This window comes from Saccopteryx bilineata, chromosome 3, assembly GCF_036850765.1.
Source record: "Saccopteryx bilineata isolate mSacBil1 chromosome 3, mSacBil1_pri_phased_curated, whole genome shotgun sequence".
Taxonomy (NCBI): Eukaryota; Metazoa; Chordata; class Mammalia; order Chiroptera; family Emballonuridae; genus Saccopteryx; species Saccopteryx bilineata.
In genome coordinates this window covers 136,295,772-136,302,151 of record NC_089492.1, presented here as the reverse complement: position 1 = coordinate 136,302,151, position 6,380 = coordinate 136,295,772, and the positions used below count along the sequence as shown (strand labels likewise).

At 36.4% G+C, this 6,380-nt stretch overlaps 1 non-coding gene across 1 annotated transcript; it reads left to right on the top strand.

Moving 5' to 3' along the window:
* The first annotated feature begins 6,031 nt into the window (after nucleotides 1–6,031).
* LOC136332758 (U6 spliceosomal RNA) lies at nucleotides 6,032–6,138 on the top strand. Its single transcript, XR_010730907.1, has one exon. It is a non-coding gene; the product is annotated as a U6 spliceosomal RNA (small nuclear RNA).
* Nucleotides 6,139–6,380: the final 242 nt, after the last annotated feature.

Below are 6,380 nucleotides of genomic sequence, written 5' to 3'. Positions count from 1 at the left end.
AATAAAAAAGCCACACACGTAACAACTTAAAACAACGTTCTTTTTTGTGCTGAAGTTTAAAAATACTGGAACCAGAAACATTTTTTGTTTGTTTATTTCTCTGTTAAATAATGCAGAGAAAAAGCAAAAATAATGAAAATACTTTATAAAGGGGAACATTTGCTAATGGAAGAAAGAATGTGAACCAAATAAGTACGTGATTATCAAGAATTACAGTTTGTTCATCAAGCGTTTACTTCAGACTCTGACTTCACTTTTCCCATCAACTCAAAGTTCTCATCTCAAAAAATTGGCCCAATCACAAACAGCTCTTTACCAAGCAAGTCCTGCTTTAACTCATCCAGTTCAGGGTCTAAAAATACTATAAATTTTGTCAGGTGCCCCTTCTAAGACCAGTTAAAATTCTTTAGTGTCCTAATAAACTTATCTGTGCTTGACAAAAAGGCTATTCTCGCAATCTTTTAGTGAGCTCATACTTGACAATCTTGATTCTCAAGGTTCTATCAATACTTTTTTTTTTTTTTTTTCTGAAGCTAGAAACGGGGAAAGACAGCCAGACAAACTCCCGCATGCGCCTGACCGGGATCCACCCGGCACGCCCACCAGGGGCTTCGCTCTGCCCACCAGGGGGCGATGCTCTGCCCCTCCAGGACATCGCCCCACGGAGACCAGAGCCACTCTAGCGCCTGGGGCAGAGGCCAAGGAGCCAACCCCAGTGCCCAGGCCATCCTTGCTCCAATGGAGCCTTGGCTGCGGGAGGGTAAGAGAGAGACAGAGAGGAAGGAGGGGGGTTAGAGAAGCAAATGGGCGCTTCTCCTATATGCCCTGGCTGGGGATCGAACCCGGGTACCCCGCACGCCAGGCCGACGCTCTACCGCTGAGCCAACCGGCCAGGGCCTCAATACTTTTTTAAGACAATCATACTGCAATGGTTCAAAACCCTTAATTAATAAAATCTCATGGGTTTCTGGGCCTCTTGCTCAGTACAGTCTGTCAAAACATAAGAATGAAGTAGACTCTACTTTAGATTTGAGGTTTAAGTTTCCTTCATTAAGCTTCCAAACTAAATGTTTATTTTGCTTTCTAGGAATAAGCAACAACTTTAACAATTATGTGAATAATTTATCAAATTTGAAAACTTTCACCCTTTCTGGAAAATTGCTTTGTTACTAAAAGCATTACTATTTTTCTCTCTGTATCTTTTTTACATTATTTTGTAAATATGAAAAATAAATTTTATAAAAAAAAGAGTGGAAGGTCAGATAAGTCTATGAGAGCTGGCCTTGAGGCTTGATAATGTTAGTGTTTCACATCAAAATTGCATCTTTAAAAACAAACTTTTTCTTGGGTCAGTTATGAAACCTGTATGAGAAATTTCCTCAGCCATATCATTTTGTTTATGAGAATCTTATTCAGAAATGATCTCTCCAAACTTTCCTTGTATGAGAATTTCAGATTTTGTGGGTCTGCAATTGAAGATGGCTAAGTGTTAGTTTAGAGGTCTAAACGATACAAGCAACATATTCAACAGATTATTGCTCTACACTCATTTATTTATTTATTTATTTATTTATTTATTTATTTATTTATTTATTGTATTTTTTCAAGGTGAGAAGCGGGGGGTGAGGGAGTGGCAGGGGAAGACATACAGGCTCCTGACCAGGATCCACCTGGCATGCCCACTAGGGGGTGAGGCTTTGCTCATCTGGGTCGTTGCTCCACTGCAATCGGAGTACTTGACGGGGAGGTCATAGAGCCATCCTCAGTGCCCAGGCCAACCTTGCTCCAATGGAGACTTGGCTGCAGGAGGGGAAGAGAGAGACAGAGAGGAAGGAGAAGGGAAAAGGTAATGAAGCAGACGGGCACTTCTGTGTGCCCTGGCCAGGAATTGAACCCGGGACTTCCATATGCCAAGCTGACGCTCTACTGCTGAGCCAACCGGCCAGGGCCTGTTCTACATTTTTAAAAGTCATCTTGGCCTCAATACAGATTCAAATTGAGCCAAACTCCTGTAACTTAAATGTTTTTGAATTAAAATTATAATTCCCCTGACCAGGCAGTGGTGCAGTGGATAGAGTGTCAGACTGGGATGCAGAGGACCCAGGTTCGAGACCTCGAGGTCGCCAGCTTGAGCACAGGCTCATGTGGTTTGAGCAAAAGCTCACCAGCTTGGACTCAAGGTCGCTGGCTCGAGCAAGGGGTTACTCGATCTGCTGAAGGCCCACGGTCAAGGCACATATGAGAAAGCAATCAATGAACAACTAAGGTGTCACAATGAAAAACTAATGATTGATGCTTCTCATCTCTCTCTGTTCCTGTCTGTCTGTCCCTGTCTATCCCTCTCTCTGACTCTCTTTCTGTCTCTGTAAAAAAAAAGAGAAAAAATCATAATTCATTTATCTTTTTTTCTGTCATAATAAAGTAATACTTGCAGAATTAGGTTAGCTATTTGGGGAATTTTAACAAGCCATGAATTATTCATTTGTGAAACATTAAAATGAAAAAAATAAGTACATTTTAGAAATTTCTAATTTCTGATAGTCTATTTTTTTTCCACTGGAATACAGATGCTTGCAAAATAGATAAAGTCTATTCTTTTTTTTTTAAATAAGCTTATACCCAAGTCACATAACCACTGAAGAAAGTAAAACTATGTCTATTTGAGATCTTCCCAAACCACAACCTGAGTCTCACTGCCTTTATTTCATGATTCCCTTTCTCCTGTACATGGCCTTTATTACCTTCTCCTCTGAGCTCTCTTCTCTTACCTTTCTGTTAACAAGAAACTTGAGGTTTCTACTGCCTATTAGTGAATAGCCCTGTTTGAAGAGAACAGCCTATTTGAGGTTGACTTTTAGGAATAGTTTTGATGTGAACTGAGAGCCATTGTTAATAATAGCAAGTCAGGTAATAGCAAATGTTGGAGAGGCTGTGGAGAAAAAGGAACCCTCATACACTGTTGGTGGGAATGTAAAGTAGTACAACCATTATGGAAGAAAGTATGGTGGTTCCTCAAAAAACTGAAAATAGAATTACCTTATGACCCAGCAATCCCTCTACTGGGTATATATCCCCAAAACTCAGAAACATTGATACGTAAAGACACATGCAGCCCCATATTTATTGCAGCATTGTTCACAGTGGCCAGGACATGGAAACAACCAAAAAGCCCATCAATAGATGACTGGATAAAAAAGATGTGGCACATATACACTATGGAATACTACTCAGCCATAAGAAATGATGACATCGGAACATTTACAGCAAAATGGTGGGATCTTGATAACATGATACGAAGCGAAATAAGTAAATCAGAAAAAAACAGGAACTGTATTATTCCATACGTAGGTGGGACATAATAGTGAAACTAAGAGACATTGATAAGAGTGTGGTGGTTACGGGGGGGAGGGGGGAATGGGAGAGGGATAGGGGGTGGGAGGGGCACAAAGAAAACAAGATAGAAGGTGACAGAGGACAATCTGACTTTGGGTGGTGGGTATGCAACATAATTGAACGACAAGATAACCTGGACTTGTTATCTTTGAATATATGTATCCTGATTTATTGATGTCACCCCATTAAAAAAATAAAATTATAAAAAAAAAAAAAAAATGTTCTAGTGCTCACACCATTAAACAGAAATTTACAGAGGAATTTATTTTGCAGCACATAATCTCAAGATCCCATCCAATGTCACTTATTTCTTATTAGAAGAATGATCAATACAATAATTTAATAGAAGAAAAACTAACTTAAACGACTTAAACTGAATTTGTAGCAACTAGAGGAGTCTCAAAAATGGTAAAGGGAAGACAAAGTTTTGGAGCATATTTCTAAAATACTTTCTGTGAAAATTAACTAGAGTATAATCCAGTCATTATAGAGAACAGAAAAAATAAATTGGTTAATTAATTCATGGATGGGCTTCTTATATCTAAGACAGCATGGAGGAGTAGCAGTTATGACCACAGTCTGTCCCTTACAGTTTGTGAATAGTCTTCAGCTGGAAATAAATAAATTTACATGCAAACCAAAAAAAGAAAAAGAAAAAACAAAAACATAAAAACAAGGATAAGTTGATGAGACATATCTCCATTTCATATCACCTATTTAATCCTTTCAAATTCAAAAGAGTAATAAAAATAAAAGGCAATGAAGACTCAGAATGAACACATGGCTGTAGAGCTAAACTAACTAGGTTACTCTTTCAATAATTATTAAATCTAGAAAATATTTCTTTTCAGAAATGGACATGCATAATTATATGCAGAACATTAATTTCTTAGTACTACTGTAACAAATTACCACAAAATGATAGTTTAAAACAACACAAATTTATTCTCTCACAGTTCTGGAGGTCAGAATTTCAAATCTAGGTATCAGGCTTGGTTCCTTCTAGGGACTCAGAGGGAGAATTTGTAATATCTCTCTCTCTTAGGTTCTGGAATTTTGGGTGATCATAGCTTGTGGCAACATTAATTTCTATTTCTGCCTGTCTTCACATGACCTTTCCCTCTGTGTGTCTTTGTATCCAACTGTCTCTCAACCTTCTAAAATATTGGCAAAATTCTATTTCTAAGTGAGGTTACATTCTAGATTATGAGAAGACACAAACTTTTTTGGTTAAAATTATTCAGAACACTATAAGCTTAAAGGGCATTATAACCACAATTGTCCAGCTCTAGGTAAAAAAATGAAGAGGGAGAAATAGGTCAGTTGTTTAATGAAGGCATTCTCAGGAAAAGTATCACTCTATTTTTCTTATACCCTTTAACTTACAGGAAGAAAATGCCTCTAATAATTTTTAAAAACTTCACAAATATCTGATACATGGTGAATATATCAGTCTATAAACTCCTCCATTATTGTAAAGTCTCTTCTGCAGAATCAACAAACAACTCCATGATGATTATCTCTAATACTTTTGATATTTTCCAGAAATTAATGCACAACTGTCCCTCTTACATTTTTTACTCAGAAACATTCTTTTTTGCTTTATGATGTTCCCTCAATAACTTCAAAGAGAATTTACAGTGTCAATGGAATTGCCAAATTAAATGCTCTCTTGTGACCTGTGGTGGCACAGTGGATAAAGCATCGACCTGAAAGGCTGAGGTTGCTGGTTCAAATGCCTGGGGTTTCCTGGTCAGGGCACACACAGTAAGTATGTAGTATGAGTAAATGTTTCCTGCTTCTTTCTCTTCTTACTTTCCCTCTCTTTCTCTCTTTTCAAAAATCAGTAAATAAAATCTATAATAAAATAAATATAAAAATAAGTACTTTCTTGATGTCTTTTTATTGGAAAATCCAAAAATCTGTACTATTCACATGCAACTAGTTCCAGTGGTGACTTACTTATACTGCTTGCTTTTAAAATAAGACCAAATTTCATCCCACAGGATATGCCAGCCTCTATTATTTCAAATTATATTGACATATGCAGTTATTGGACCTGAACCTTTCAAGAATTATATTGAGTAAATAAAACACTTATCCAAGCATTCACAAAACCTTTAAAACTGAAAACTAAAACCTAATAGAGACAAGATTCATCTTGTCATCTTGCCACCTTGTCATACACATACTTTCATTCAAGAAATCCAATGAGAAAGGTTATAGATATTTTATGATTTCAGAACCATAAATAAAATAAGTATGTTCTTCTTTCTTAGGGAACAAAACCAAATAGTTATCCTCATCATAATCTTAGGCTATATAGTTGACAATAGAAACTATGTTAATTAAGAAAGACCTTATATATATCCTTTTAGATAGTCATTCCTTAAAATTAGAACTATATATTTGGACAGTTAGTCCTTTGGAGTTCACTAAGAAAGCCACCTATTTTTTTTTTATGTCTTTCACCAGAACTTCAAAGATAAATATTTTCATCTGATTCTACTCTTGTTCAATATGTGGATGAAATATTGCAATGTTCTAAAAATGAGATGCACTCTAATGCTATTGATTAAATATAACTACATACTGTTCTAACTCAGAAAAGACAAAGTTTCTAAAGAAATGTGATACAGTGATCACTTTGGCAGTACATTTACTAAAATTGTAGTGATACAGAGATGATTAGCATAGCCTCTATGCAAGGATAATATACAAAAGAATAACAAAAGAAAGAGAGATAGAGAGAAAGAAAAGTAAAAAGAAAGAAAAGAAAGAGAAAAAGAAAAAAGGAAGGAAGGAAGAAAGGAAGAAAAATAAAAAAGAAAGAGAAAGAAAAAAGAAAGAGAAAAAAGAAAGAAAAAATAAAGAAGGAAGGAAGGAAGGAAGGAAGGAAGGAAGGAAGGAAGGAAGGAAGGAAGGAAGGAAGGAAGGAAGGAAGGAAGGAAGGAAAAGAGAAGAAAGAAAGAAAGAAAGAAAGAAAG